The following is a 15779-nucleotide window of genomic DNA, read 5'->3' as shown; positions in this document are numbered from 1 at the left end:
ACGCCCTAACTCTACAAGGCCTAACTTCACAAACTCTACACCTTAGTCAAAATATGTGGCTTGGCCATTTCGCTACATTCACATCGGCGTAAGGTGAAAAATTAATTCACTGTGCATTACTTTTGTGTTATACAATAGTTCTTGTAGTAACGAACGGCCAAGCCACATATTTTGACTAAGGTGTAGAGTTTGTGAAGTTAGGCCTTGTAGAGTTAGGGCGTGTAGTGTTAGAAGCTTCGCTCTACATGAGATCTGATAACTTTTTGACAGTGCGAGTCATAAATGGGCTCGTCTTGGCAACATTTTACATGAAAATGTTTTTGGTGGGATTTCATTTCTTTTTGTAAGTTGTTTGTAACAAAATTTTATAAGTATGTCGATTAAAGTTTTAATTTTTTTTTAACAAGGAGTACCTATACATATATATATCTAGGGGAACCAAGTTTTAGATTATTAGATTAGACCTCTAGCGTCATCAAAATTTAATTTAAAATTACAGGTCTCATACAAACTCCCATCCCCTAGTTTAAGGGGTTGGGGGATGAAAGTTACAAGTTTTATAATTTTTTTGTTGTTTGTGTGCTAATACTAGCTTACATACAAAATTTCAGCTTTCTAGGACATTAGGAAATACCTTAAGAATTTTGATGATCATCAGTGAGTCAGTGACGAAATTAGCGTTTTTTAGATATAAATAAAATCTGAAGTATAAAAGCTAATGTAATTAAAACTTAATATTTTCAATAAGTCCGCTATTGGCAATATATCCCGAAAATTTTGTTGATCTAGCATAATCCAAACCCAAGTTATGAGGGTTCAAAAAAACGTCGAAGCGCTTCGAGAAAAGGTAGGTAGTGCCCGTGCGCTTCGCTTGTTCGCTTTGCTCGTCTTGGCGGGGGCACTACCGTGCCCCCAGATAAAACAAGTTTATTTCTTCATTGGAGGAAATGTTAGAAATGGTTACGATCAAAAACATCATTAAGGAGAGGAATCCAATTAGTTCCCCTCCTCTTTAATGCTGTCAATTATAAAATAATATCCAATCCTTAAAAGGCTACGCGAAAGTTCCGTAGTTGCCAGAAATTATATTTTATTGACTTCTATTGCACAGAGTATATAAAACACACGCCAAAATATAAGCTGTTGATATTACAAAGAAAATAATGTAAGTTTTTGGGCGCCAAATTATTTCCACACAAGTTTTCACGTAGTTTATCTCGTATGTATGTAAAAGTTTCTTTCTTTGGATATTTTTTTCTATGCTATTATTACGCAAAAGAGAATGAACCAATTGTCTGTAATTTGGGAAGAACAGGTTATTACTTAGACTAAAATTTGGTTATTATTTATTAAATAAGACACGCGTAACACCGGGACAAACAGCAAGTATAAAATTACTGTGTGAAAATATTTACTTATTCGACCTTTTTGCATTTGAAGGTACAACCACATTGTTAATGGTTACGCAGAGCCTAAACAAATGAACCAAATGAAACGTAAAATTATATATAAAATTAAATATTCTTTAATGAAGATGTCGGATAAGTTGATTATTTTTGCAATAACGATGGAGTAATCACAAAATGAGGTAAGCCATCACTCAAAGTGATTAAGTATCTCGATGTGACGCCGCCATAAATCACAGATCAGAGTTTGCAAAAATACTGCTTCAAATTCACGGAGAAACTGACGGCTCATGGTGTATACGATTTCCATTGCTGAGTACATTGCTATTTATTTCGGTTTATATTAATGAACTAGCGAATTAATGCAGCAATGTATAATATATATTTTTTTTTGTTTTCAGGTCGTTTTTTGGTGGCTGCCGTATGATCAAGGTATAAATTATGTTCTCTTTGAGTATATACTTTTAGAAAATCAAAGACTTTAACCGATTTAAAGCGAAATTTATTCAACGTTAAAATATCTTCAAACACATTGAAAATACCATCCACTCTACATAAATTCTATGTAATAAGTAAGTATGTGATGATGTCTGATTTCGGAAAGGTACTGAAGGCTTATCACTAAAATAAACACATACCTACACATATTTGGTTCAAAGGCGTAAGGTATATAAAGGAAAACATAACTTAAATAAAAACCCCGTTATATTTTGTACAGGCACTTTATAGGCTTTGAAAACATTTTTTCAATCATTTTAATTTACTTTCAAGAAGGGCTTTTATAATAAAAGGGCCTAATAATAATATTTTAATTATATATAAATAATAATAATAGATATATAATTAATATATAAATAATAATATTTTATTATAAAAATTTGTAAACTAGTTTAACAGGCAATCGATGATAACATTTCCAATGTTTGCAAATACATATTATGTAACGTTACATAACTTAACCCTTCGTACAGAATTGTGAAAATACAAATATTGCTTATGTACACTACACATAAATATTGGATAAAAATCGCAGTTCACAATAATTGTGTACATAGTATAATTTATTTATACCGTACTCAAAACACACTTACAAACCTCAAGTGCTTAACAATGAGAACCTTAACAAATATAAGTCACTCATATCAGCTTCAAGTGAGATTAGTCACCTGTCGCGAGTTACGACAGGTCAACGACCTTCACCTTTAGACGTGTAATAAATTGCCAATTTCCTCTGATCAGCTACTGCATGCCGTAACGTCTTTTTTAAGGGACTTTAACTGCTTCCGTTATTTTTAAGTATATTTTCAGATAATCTTTTCATCGTTTATGGCGTATTGTATGGGATACTTGCATTGTCATTTTGGATATGAAATTTAATATTGTTTTGGGAAAAATGCGGTTAGTTATTGTTATCCTACTAATATCTATTATACATGCGAAAGTTTGTATGTTATTTTGTTACTCCTTCACGCAATAACTACTGAACCGATTCTCATGATATTTGACTCACCCATAGAGGGTTACTTGGCTAAACATAAAGGATTGTTTTTATCTCGAAAATCTCACGAGAACGGGAACTATGCGAGCTTTTCTTTGAAAAGTTAGTGGTAAATGTAAAAACACACATGTACTACATGCTAACGGCTCTACCCTATTCTTTAAATATTGAGTTCATATTTCATCACTCGAGTGTGAATGTGATAAACATAATAATGATATCAACCATTACTTAATGCTAACGCACTTTATACAACGCAACTGCGTAATGTTTTCGTGTGTCATTACCTTCCTACATTACGTAGTTAAACTAAAAGCTCACCTTAATTAGAAATCCCGCTTTATTACGGTAATATACCATGCTCTGGTAACATATAGAGGATAGCTAATAAACGCGAGTGAACACTCCAAATATATTTTCCGTAAAAAATGCAGAAAGCTGTAAATCTGGGGATGAATAGAGGCGAAGTATGTAACTACTAACTATAGTACTGTGAAAGGAAAAATGGTTGAGGCTTTGAAGAGATCTTTTCAGAGCTGAAATTTGGGATAAGCGAATTGAAATGGCGAGTTATTTTTGGGCTTGCGGAGTAATAATGAATTCAATGCAGCTAGTTAGCTGGTTGTGGGTTATTTGCGGATTAAATTTGTTGTTTTATGAAAATCTTTTCATACTTATTTGTAGAATTAAATATTTTAACAGTAAGTAGGTATGTAATTATATGGAACAAAGAGGTACAATTTTAAACTTTCCAGAATATACGTCAAAATAACATTTAAAAATTGATTAAAAATGATATGAATGCATGTTAAACCTTTAACATGCATTCATTTAATGCATGTCAAAGGTTTATACAAAAGATTACACAATAAAGAGTTATGGAACGCAAAAAACCGCTAATTGGAAATGAAATACGCATTTAAAAAGTTATTTACAATATTATTCAGTTTGCAGTTACTTTTCTTCGAGCGTATTCATTGTTATTTTATCAGTTCATTTTTATTTGTAAAAGCTTATCCTTATAATCGTGAATGTTTGTAATGGGTGGATGTTTACCTATATCAAGCAAAACACGACTGATTGTACTTGCATAAAATTTTGTACGATAATAGACAATTTTCTGGATTATAATCTATCTTGTTCATGATAAGTTACTTTTAACCGCCTCTACAATGCGAGTAAATTCACGTGTTTCGGCTAGTCGTATATTTATATCACGTATTAACACATCTCTCAAATGAGTCCAATAACCCTTTGCTGAATTCGGACATAATTTGTGTATCAACGGACGAATGGACGGACATGAGCTCTCCGTAATCATATTGATCCCACTCAAACTTTGAACCACAGAGCATTGTATGCTGGATGGAGCAAGATTATGTTTTTATTGTTAATTTAAGTAGAGGCACTTAATATTACAATGTACATAGCATAATTTTGGTAGGTATGTATATAGGTTGCAGATGGATATTAGTAATCGATCTTTATAAGTGTCTACAATATAAATTATATATGGTGGTGGTAGTATGGTATAGTAGATTTCTCCTGCTGCTTCATTCGCGTGGTGCCCGCATGAAAAGTAATTTATGTACACTATAATCTGTTTTTGTTCCAAAAGTTACAAGTATCTCTACATTCTAATGAAAATCCACGTATAATTGTATCTGAGATTCTACTTAATAATACTAATTAATAGAAATTAAATACACGTCATCTAAGAATCAAAGAATGTAAGATACAAACCTTATCCAGTCCAATCTCGATCTGTGGTTTGAACTCGCATGTTAAGGCGGAGCATTGTCATTGATATCAGCTGATCACAATGAGAATTACTGAATAAAATGTTTGTGTGAACGATCCCTAACAAAAATATAGCCTTGTCAATTTTTTTTTTCAAATAGCAATTTTTTTGCCACTTATATTTTACTACTAGTCACGTTTATACCAAAACATTAAGTCTAAATATTTATCCATTAGGAGGTATACGATAATACTAGTGATTCATTACTTGGTTACTGTAGCCTTGATTTGAAATCACATGATACCCAAACACAACACGTTAACAACGATCAGTTGCAAATACTAACGTTTTCAATTTATTTTGTTTATACGAACGAAAAGCGAATTCTACGAACTCGGAAAAGCAGAGAAATAGTTTACTTTCTGATCTCTATCTCTGTACTATGCATTTTCATATTTGTTGTGATTTCCCCATCGTTTAACTTACTTAATTTTGCTGTTCAGAGCGTAAAAAAACACCAATCGCTGCCACCAAACTTTAGTCCAACCGTTAATTAAAAACTCATGTATTATTTACATAGCTAGTTCCGCGTGCTACGTAGCGGCTGTGAGGCGCCAGGGGGGAGTGGGCAAGGCGGGGGGGGGGGCACAAATCGGTGGTTATCAATGTCACGATAGTAAACACCCACTCGACGAGCGCTAATTAAAAGCCGATATCTTATCGAACGGGATCGCTTGTAAATGCTTGCCATGCTGTACTATGTAGGTACCCTGGAAGTGAACGGTTGGCATAGGTAATGTAAAATTTGAAAAAAAAAAATGAATGAAAAACCTGTTCAACACAAATAAAGTTAATACAATAGAGTTTTCTTTTACATAAACTTTTTGATGTCACGCCAAATATTATGTTTTTAGCTGAGCCCCGCGGTTTCACACGCGTGGCTCAGCTCCTGTAGTCTTAGCGTGATGGTATATAGCCTATAATAGCCTTCCTCGATAAATGAACTTTCTAACACCGAAAGAATTTTTGAAATCGGACCAGTAGTTCCCGAGATTAGCGCGTTCAAACAAACAAATAAACAAACAAACAAACTCTTCAGCTTTATAATATTAGTATAGATTAGACAATACAAGAAACACGCCAATAATATTTCTGCCAATTTATTACAAAACATCATAATAGGTATTTAATATATAATAATATGTATTCAATCAGCGATACAGGATAAACACAGCCGATATGGCCATTAAGTTATCCTCAACAAGTAGGTTTTTGAGCTTACACGGGGTAATAAATAGTATTATTTGCGGGAAAGAATTAATCCATGAGATAAAGTGCGTATTTCGGAGAGAAGCTGTTGATTGACAACGTGTGAAGAATTGTTGTTTGTGGCTTTATTAATCTTATGTATTCGATGTACTGGAATAGTGCTTTCTGTTTATATAAATAGATTTATTTAGAAATTAACATTCAATAGAACTTTACGCAAAAAATATATATTTGTAATGTTACGAGATTTTTCATATTAAAACAATTAAACTCCAATTAATTCAAAAACACTTATTGAGAACGTAAGTTTACCAATTAAAATTATTGCAAAGCCCCAATTATACAAAAAAAAAATCTGTCACTGCATCTTTCACTGTTTACATCACTGTATGAACACGCGCTTATGAATGAATGAATGAATGAAACGGTACGGTACGGTTTTTTTATGACATGTATGGAATGCGACAAACATCACAATATCAATTAATTAACGCACCCTTCATGCCACATAAATGTAAATCTCAGGCAAATACAGATTTTTACGAAATATTTCAACAAATTCTTGCTAAAACGTGCTAAAAGCAAAATCATTTATTTTGAATAGGTACACGAGATTTCTATAGGAAATCAATGTAAATGTGATCACTGATCATATTGTTACGAACACGGTATTTTTGTATGTAGCGCCGATTTTAGACAGTCACTGTTTGTTATTTTTTATATGAAGTATAAATGAAATGATCTTATATATGTACGTACAATATGGAATATTGCTTCTTAGTTTTTTCTTGACAGTAAAAATACATACAATTTAACCATCAATCTCGTAGTGAAAATATCAGTTTAGTTCGAAGCAATACGATACCATTGCACAATCAAAAGATAACGTGAAACAATGAATTCTTATGCGAATTAACATAATTTTGCAAACAATATTGGTGTTAAAAGATAATAATCAGCTGATTGTGAGCAAATATTCCTCATGAATGTATAATTATGCGCATTACCGCTTGTGTTTGATAAAAGCTTATGTGTCGTGTTATACGAATTTCAACTCTAATAGAATCGATATAAAGTTCAATAATATATTTGACCGCTTTAGCTTTGCTATGGAGTATTTGCATATTTTTTAGTCGAATTCTGCTTTGCATAAAGTCGTTAATGCTTTGGCATGTTTATGATATTATAACGTTCGAGCAATGACCTTCCTAATTGTTCATACTTCTCTACAAAATAAGTTATGTATAAACTTCTTTATAATATTCTTTATTAAATCTTTGATTTTATTGTGTTGTATTGTTTTGAGTTTATTAGCATATTGCCAATGCTGGGCAAGAGACTTCCCAAGGCGGTTCTGTGAATCGAAAACTTGTTTTATTAAATTTCAATCATTTGTGATTGGGTCTACTCAATTAAAACTTTTAATGGGGGTAAATATTATTAATTAATTTGTACAAGTTACAATATTTCAATATATTATTCAAAATAACGAAGACTTACAACGGTCTTTAATTTAATTTGCGGATTTACTTCACAAAATCTTCGCTTCCGACGATTTCATTGTGACTAAGATTGTGACATTATTTCCCCAATTCCATTAATAGCCTCATTTACCTGAAGGTACCTGTATCTCAATCACTGTCTATATAAATGTCCGTTGCCATGACAACCCGATATTGCAATCTTATCTACAAATAGTCATATAACGTCCTTTTCAGTGGAGATTCTCAAACTTTTGCGGACTATGAAATTGATTCTATGATGTTTGTAATAAATACTTTCACTAAAGTTTTCTTTATTTCTATTCAGAAGGGAAATATATAAAGATATACATTCAAGTTAAATAGTATGGTTATCGTTGAATCTTAAGTAACATATTATGGAAACATAAAGACAAAGTTTGTTTAATGTCGCGAAAGAAAAACTCGAAAAGGGTAAATTAAGGGGTGGAATTTATACGGAAAACTCAAAATTTTTTGGTATTTTTTTGCAATAATTTTTTTTACAACTTACGATTATGAGTAGTTTTTATTAGTAGTTTGTTGACAAACCTGGGAATTCATTTTGTATATAGTTTGAGAAGCTTACGGGTGTTCTTTGGGCGAGGGAGGGGAGTGGGAGGGACGGGGGGGTGTCGATGTCTAATTACATTTCCGATATTGCGATATTCCTGACTTGCTTTTACAATGGTTACAGTTTCAACCTGCTCTTTTGTTCTCTGGCTTTCTCTTTGAGATTAGGGGATACTTCTCTGTTATCTGATCTATGTATTTTAGTCGAAGTTCTTATGTAGATGATTATAATATTTCTTGAAATTGTTAAGTTTTTATACTAGTAAAATGTTATAGCGTGTACGATAGAAAATCTATCGTACACTATGATCGTACACGGTAACATTTCTCTACAATACCAATCAAATCAAAACAAATCTACCATTCTAATTTCTAAACAAATCTAACAAAATCTGATCCAACTTTTATTTAGCCATGGACTTCAAGATATATTATTTGAAAAAGTTTAACTAAACTTTACTCAAGTTAAGTAATGATTTAAAAGTTATTAAAGTGATATATAAATGATAATGAGAGTAACAAGTGAATAGCTTCGTACACAATGGAGTTAATCGCATTAACAACTTTTAATTGGCTTTTTGTAACCGCTTCCCTAACTGGCGGGGAAAGGTCAGCCATGGTTGGAATAAATTATTTATTTATTTTTTAACAGAGATATCCCTAAAACGTACAAAAAGGGAAAACACTGTGTCAAAGTGGTCAACACTGTAAACGTATTTTTTCTCATATTTTTTCTTACTCTATGTGATATTAGATATCAAAAATAATATAATCTTGGTTTAATATACATATAACTGCCTTGTAAATTACTTGAGTTGTGAAAATAAAGAAATTGGTTCATTTGATAAGCTTTCCGAAGAAACAAATTTAAATACAGTTATAAGATACTATGTTTATAACTTGAGCAAAATCCATGCAAAATCTGGTGTATTTATGTTAGAATTATTGATTGAAATCATTAAGTTTACATATGTTTCTGTTCGAGTATTGAAGGTAGTATCACATCATCAGAACTGCTGCGTCCGATAAAAAAAATTTGTGTGCGTGTACTAGTGTACACACGTAAGAAGTGAAACTTCTTTATGACCTTATTTTTCAAAAAATAATTAACTATATGCAACTTTACAGAAATACGTTGAATCACGCGTGGTAGGGATAAGAAAAATATGGCGCGTAACGGAAAAATGTCACGCGTAACGAAAAAATGTTACACTAAATTTTTTTCCAATCCCGATAAAGAAGTTTCACTCACTTCAATAAAAAAAAACAAAGTTAAACATTTATGAATGTTATTGATTATAAATTACTGACATTCCACTCATAAACAAATCAAAACATAACGGATATAAAATACATTCAAAGGAAATGTTATGATATTCAAAACGGAATAAAGTTACCGAATCACGCATTTGACATTTAAATAAATCGGGATTCATGTGCATTTGGACAGGCGATGTGTAAATATTCAAACAGCTCAATGCAATAATATCGTATTTGCTGAAACATTATATAAATGGGAATGTAATAAATATTAATGTTTTGTGAATTCAGTCGTGAATGTATAACAAGTAGAGATAATGATTGCTTCGATATTTTCATATATAATTTGATTTGTCTGTATAAATTATTGTAAGTGTTGTTTACATCTATTTTATAGAACAGTAACAAGAGAAATAGTAGGTACCTTGATGCTACGAATTTTAGCCAAAAAGCTCTAAATTCTCAATATATCTCTAAAGTTCTAGCTACTAATATTTAGCTCTACGCACTTAAGTATATTAAGGTCCAAATTATAACATCATCAGCCCTTCATACATATTCTAAAGTCGAAATTATAACACCATCATTTCAAACAGTTTAGTCCAGCAAAGTCAGATTGGGTCATTAGTTTTAAATAATTTAATAACTAGCGGTCAAATTACTTGAAAGTTTCCTATCCCTTAACCCTGAGCCGTGACAGGACAGAAGGGCACTTGCAGAGCAAACTCAGCCAAACTCAATTACGGGACTGTTGATTTTGTTAATTAATACTTGATTTAGTATCGTGCTATCTATTGTTCTAAATTGTAGAACAAAACTCTTTTATAAGAATACTAGCTTACCGCCCGCGGCTTCGCCCGCTTTTTCTAAAACCTAATAAATTATATACTTAAACCTTCCTCTTGAATGACTCTATCTATAAAAAACACATCAAAATCCGTTGGGTAGTTTTCAAGATTTAAGCATACTTATGCTTAAATCTAGAAAACTACCCAACGGATTTTAATGTGTTTTTTTTACTATATATATAGGTATACTTATATAGGGACAGAGAAAGCGACTTTGTTTTATACTCTGTAGTGAAGCTTATAAATAAATTAAATTCAAATAAAGTATATTCAGGTTATGAAAAATAATCTTAATATTATGGAAATAAAGATTTAAATACTAATATTTGAATGCTAAATTAATAATATCTCTCTATTAATTGTTTGCATGTCTAAACCACTGCACAGTTTAGTTTGATTTATTCAATTTGTCAACCGAGACTAGACAACTTGTAACGAAAATTATAAACAGTGTGAAATAGAGTTCGACTCTTTCGTCACATAATATCTTCTATAACATTGGAATACGAATAGTTTTGTAAATATGAATCGCAAGCCCGTGAAAAGTTTCGTTGCATCGCGACGGGAAGCGTTGGCTGCCAAGCGCGTTTCAGAGCGTGGAGATGTTGACTATTGCCGTCGTAAAATTGCATGAAATCTCATGTAGAGCCAAACTATATTAGTTTTTTATTTATTCTAAAATTATGTATATTTATGTTATTAGTATATTACATATTATAAAGATTTATGTTTAAGGATTTCTTTTAATTTTTTCACCATTCGTGAATAATTTTGTAATTTCACTTTTATGTGTTCACTTTTTTCACGTTCACTGTTATGTGATATATAATAGGTAGGTAACGTTTTACTCAGGTCTTAGTAATCTCACAAAAGTTATTATACTTGCAGTCTATGAGAGTACTAGGCTATGCGAACAATTAAATTAATTATGTATTTTGTTCCTTTCAATTGTATTATATTATTATTCGTATCTTCAATTAATTAATTATTTTAATGAAAATTAAACCACCTATTGCGATATAGAATCCATCTATCTATTTTTTAATATTTCGTCTAGTAATCTAACTATTGTTTTAAATCAAATCATCTAGTCAGCACTATTAGTAGACGTATCTACGTTTACAGTGCCACGTCTATTGTTTTGACATTGATAAGTAAACAAATAAAACAATGCAGACTCGCACTTGGCCAATATAATTAACATACGCCCATAAAGCAGCTATAAACCGTCTCATTTTCGTTTGGGACATAAACAAAACAATGTCACCTGCTTTTGTTTTACGATCCGATCCATGTTTGTATGAAAATGCTTTTTTTTTGCTATTTTATTGATATTTGTATTGGACTAATAAGCAGTAAATAAACTGAATGGTGTCATAAAACTGTTTAATAAACTTTGTTGAAGACCTATCAGCAATACTGCAAAGATTGAAATATGTTTTGAAATCATTGAAATATACATATGGAGACGACACCGCCTACATCATTTATGTTCCGCTCAACATACGCCACATGGCGTAACTGCACGCTCATTTTTTATTTGTTTTAAAGTGAAACGTATCAAATATGCCTTCGTGTGTGTTACGATATTGCACAAATAATACGGAAAAGTGCAAAGGAATAACTTTCATCGGTAAGTACCTAACTAGATAATAATTTTTAAAACTTAGTTAGAGCAAAAAAATGGCGCACAGATTTTGTTCGTGGTGTCTCCTCCATACGTAGTAATATTATCTCAATGTTTGAAATTAAAGTTTTATATCCTACAAGACAGGTAACATACTACTACATGTATAACATGATAAGTATATGGAATTCTTCACCCTCGTTTTCATTATTTTATTTAATAATAATGATAATACTTAAACAATTAACTCATCATGTTGTTTTTTATTTAACACAGGTAAAAAAACACCCAAATAATTTTCTTTTATTGACCTCTTTGAATGGGTATGAGGTAAACCAACGAAACGTATTAAAAGAAATCTTTGTGATAATATTATCTATTTAGAAAGGTCACTGACCTCTCCAATCTCTAAGCCTTATTTGCGTACAATGTTTAGCTCTTGAGGCCTTTACATGAAACTCTCTCATAGTGATATATTGTGAGCTTTTGATCAAATGCCAATGTATTGAAATCTGATGGCGACATCAATCACTGACAGAACTTAGTGTCATCCCTTGATACTGAGTGATTGATTGACTTTTAAAACTAAACAAATGTATCGATACGTTACTTTTTAGTCGTTAGTTTGGTTTGTTTTGCTAAAAAGTTGAATGATAGTTTATAGTAATATTTTTTAAGCTATTGCATAGCTTCTATCGCGGGCCTTGAGCGCGGGGACCGAATCGAGAAATTCCGTAACGAAAAACCTCACGCTCCCCACTCCGACGGGCGGAGGTGTGGCTTGAAGGTGTGGAGGAAGGAAGGTGGAATTCCTCCATCGAAAAAGAGAGAATTCACGACTAGTCTACTCGACTGGCCGGCCATTAATTTATCATAGGTACCGTATTTTCTTTTACTATAATTTCTTTTACTATAATTATACTTTTAATGAAGTTTGAGAAGCCACTCGAAGATTCTGTAACTTGTTACGAATACTTTTCCGAGTAAGGCATTATATTTTAATCAATTCATTCTAAACGGTCGTGAAGTTTTGAATTATTCAACATGTCTCTGAAAGTTAAACAATGCTACGAAATCATTATTCAATGTTTATTCTTATTCTAACAATAATTTCCATTAGGAGAGTGAACGCGACTGTTTATTTTCAATAACAATAAGTATATATTTCTCAAGGCAAGATGTTTATGTTGAGTTTGGAAATATAGAAGTTATATTGTTATGTTAAAGTTTACAATATCGCGGGAAAGTATTCGAGCTTATCTTCAGTTACAATAACATTCTATTTTCCTTCTTATTCTTGAGTTATATTATTGTATGTATAACTCAGAATTGCATATTTTATCGTAGGGGATATTAGTTTGAAGTGTTTTTCTTCGATAATTATGTATATTATACTAACTGTGCCGCGCGGTTACACCCGCATTTCTCCGCTCCTATTGGTCTTAGCGCGATAATATATAGCCTACAGCCTTCCTCGATAAATGGGTTATCTAACACTAAATGAATTTTTCAAATCAGACCAGTAGTTTCTGAGATAAGCGCGTTCAAACAAACAAACTCTTCAGCTTTTTAATACATAATATTATTATAGATTCGTGCAGTATTAAAAACAGTTACCGAACTCTGCCATATAATATTGCTGGTCTTCTAAGACAAATTACTTAGTGTGCAAAAAATATTATGAAATGTAATAAATTAATTTATATTCTGTATCGTAGATAGGTACTTAATATAAAAATGGAAATAATTATTAGGTTTAGAAAAATAATATTTTTGACAGCGAGTTTGCTCTTCATTAAAAATTTTATACGAGTTTCGTAGAAACTAGAAACCTTAAATTTAGCGCGAATTTTAGTTGTAGCACGTCGTTCATTATGCAATGCACGGTACATTACATTACTCGTACTAAATGTTCTATGACGAGATTTGGTGCCCGTAATTAAATGATATCATTAAGTTAACATGGCGTTTTAGCGGAATTTCCAACATTTTAGACCTTGCATGGTTTGAGAAAGTAAAAGATATACAGCATTAAAACATAACAGCATAATAAAAAATAGGCGCGTATAGGTATACAATGTTTTATGAGGTTTATTGGGCAATGATTAATCAGAGTTTAAATATTTTTTTAAATATTGTCAGTTTATAATTTCGAATAAGTATAGGTATTTTGTGCTTCTTTTGCATTTGAAATTATGGAAATAACATGAAATTAAACATTTATGTATAATGTATGTGGGAATGCAATCACGAGGTTTCCTGCTTGCCAGTAAATCTCTAAATCGCCTAGACTTTATCAAGTAAATTAGAAATTTGTAGTGTTTCAAATTGTGAATGCATATTCACAATTTGAAACACTAATTATTATTAAGCTAATTCTTCGTTATTTAGTAACTATGTTTTTCAAATAGCTATTCAAATATTAAATTATTAGATATGTTTGTTTGTTAATCCTTCACGCAAAAACTTCTGAACCGATTTTCAAAAATTTGACACACATACACAGAATAACTTGGATTAACGCATATAATAGTTTTTATTCCAAAAATCCCACGGTAACTATGCTCGGTTTCGTTCAACTGCGCGGACAAAGCTACGAGAGAAAAGCTAGTAAAGTCATAATCAACTAATTATAATATTTGAATTCAAGCTAAGATTGTTTTCAATTAACACAATAGCTCATAATAATTTCAACCTGCAAATAGACTTATATAAACACACGTATATATCAACTATTAATTATTACCAATACGACCTACATTTCCCTATACAATATTAGTTTCAGCAATCAGGCTAGGATATCCTTTGATGACGATATTCATCCATTTTCATCAGAGCCATATGATACTAATAGACGGGGTTTCCTTCATGTATTAATTGATACGTAGACACGGCACGTTGATGTTATGTAATGAGGTATGATAATAACTTGTATATTGTGGTTATTATGTATTGTAAAAATGTTTTGAGAAATAAATAAGTGGATTGATTTCATCCTCAATACATTTCCAGTTACTTCTTTATCAAATATAGAGCTTTAAACTCACCAGCTTATTAAGAAAGCGTCTATTATTAATCTTTTCATTACTTAGCGAAAAGAATACGAATAGATGTTTACTATCATTATCGTATTAAAAAGAAGAATAAATAAAATTGTTAGTAAAAGTTTTTTCATCGTTTTAACTTAAAATTATTTTAATTAGGTAGAATTTTTTTTAAGTCGGAAAAACACAATCTGTAAAACTTTGTTTAAACGGTAACTTAGGTATAACATTTTTTCGTGTAAATCGCTCAGAGATTTCTAAGAAAAATCTTAAGGTACAAGTTTGATAAACTTAAATTTTGTGTTCCATGTTAATTTACTGAAAAATTATCTAGATCTAGGGATAAGTTTAATAACATTACATTGTTATGAGACTACGAAAAAAACTTTGGACAAAATATAAACGATGAAATATATTATTGCCTAAGATTGAAGAGGGAAAGTTTTCATAAAGGAGTAAGATTTATGAAATGTTCTCGATTGCGTAAAAATAGATTTTATTTTAAATTTTTAAATTAGTATCATTGACTAATTTGATTAAGCGTAAGCGTAATTAAGTTTAGCCTTTTAAAAAAAAAAGACTAATTTTGGTCAGAAAGAAAACTCGAAGGTGCAACAGTGGGCACGAATTTTTTATGCAGTTCAATAAAGGAAGATAATTTTCGCCAAGTCAACTAGTGTTTAAATAAAAAAATAAATAACTGATGTTCTTGCTTTCTCCACAAAGAAGATAATATTAATGTTTCACTAGAGTTTATTTGTTCTGTTATTAAAACTTTTCAACTCGAACTACGCTGTGTTCTTGTTGTGAGCAATTTAATTTAGAAAAGCGTTGATTTTTCAGCTATTTATTATCTTCTTACCACCCAGTGTGACTCGTGTAGAAGTGTAATCGTTTTATTTATTTGACAGAATTGTACTTTACACGCTTCCAGTCATAAATTATTGAATGTGACAATCACAAATTACAAATGTTGGAAAGTAAACGATGAAGTATTTTAAACAGTTATATTTC

At 31.2% G+C, this 15779-nt stretch overlaps 1 protein-coding gene across 2 annotated transcripts in view; it reads left to right on the top strand.

The window, feature by feature from the left end:
- The window catches only part of LOC123691516 (somatostatin receptor type 2-like), a 110478-nt gene that overhangs the window by 47651 nt on the left and 47048 nt on the right, over positions 1-15779 (top strand). Inside the window, exon 2 of one of the 2 annotated variants that reach the window (XM_045635977.1) lies at positions 1808-1838. The exons of the other annotated variant lie outside the window; for it this stretch is intronic. The gene's annotated coding sequence lies outside the window, so the exon portion shown is untranslated. The remainder of the gene's footprint in view (positions 1-1807; positions 1839-15779) is intronic. 2 annotated transcript variants of the gene reach the window in all.

Source organism: Colias croceus, chromosome 4 (assembly GCF_905220415.1).
Source record: "Colias croceus chromosome 4, ilColCroc2.1".
In the NCBI taxonomy this organism is placed as follows: domain Eukaryota; kingdom Metazoa; phylum Arthropoda; class Insecta; order Lepidoptera; family Pieridae; genus Colias; species Colias croceus.
Note: the sequence above shows the minus strand (reverse complement) of the source record. Positions and strands in the feature narration are given on the sequence as shown.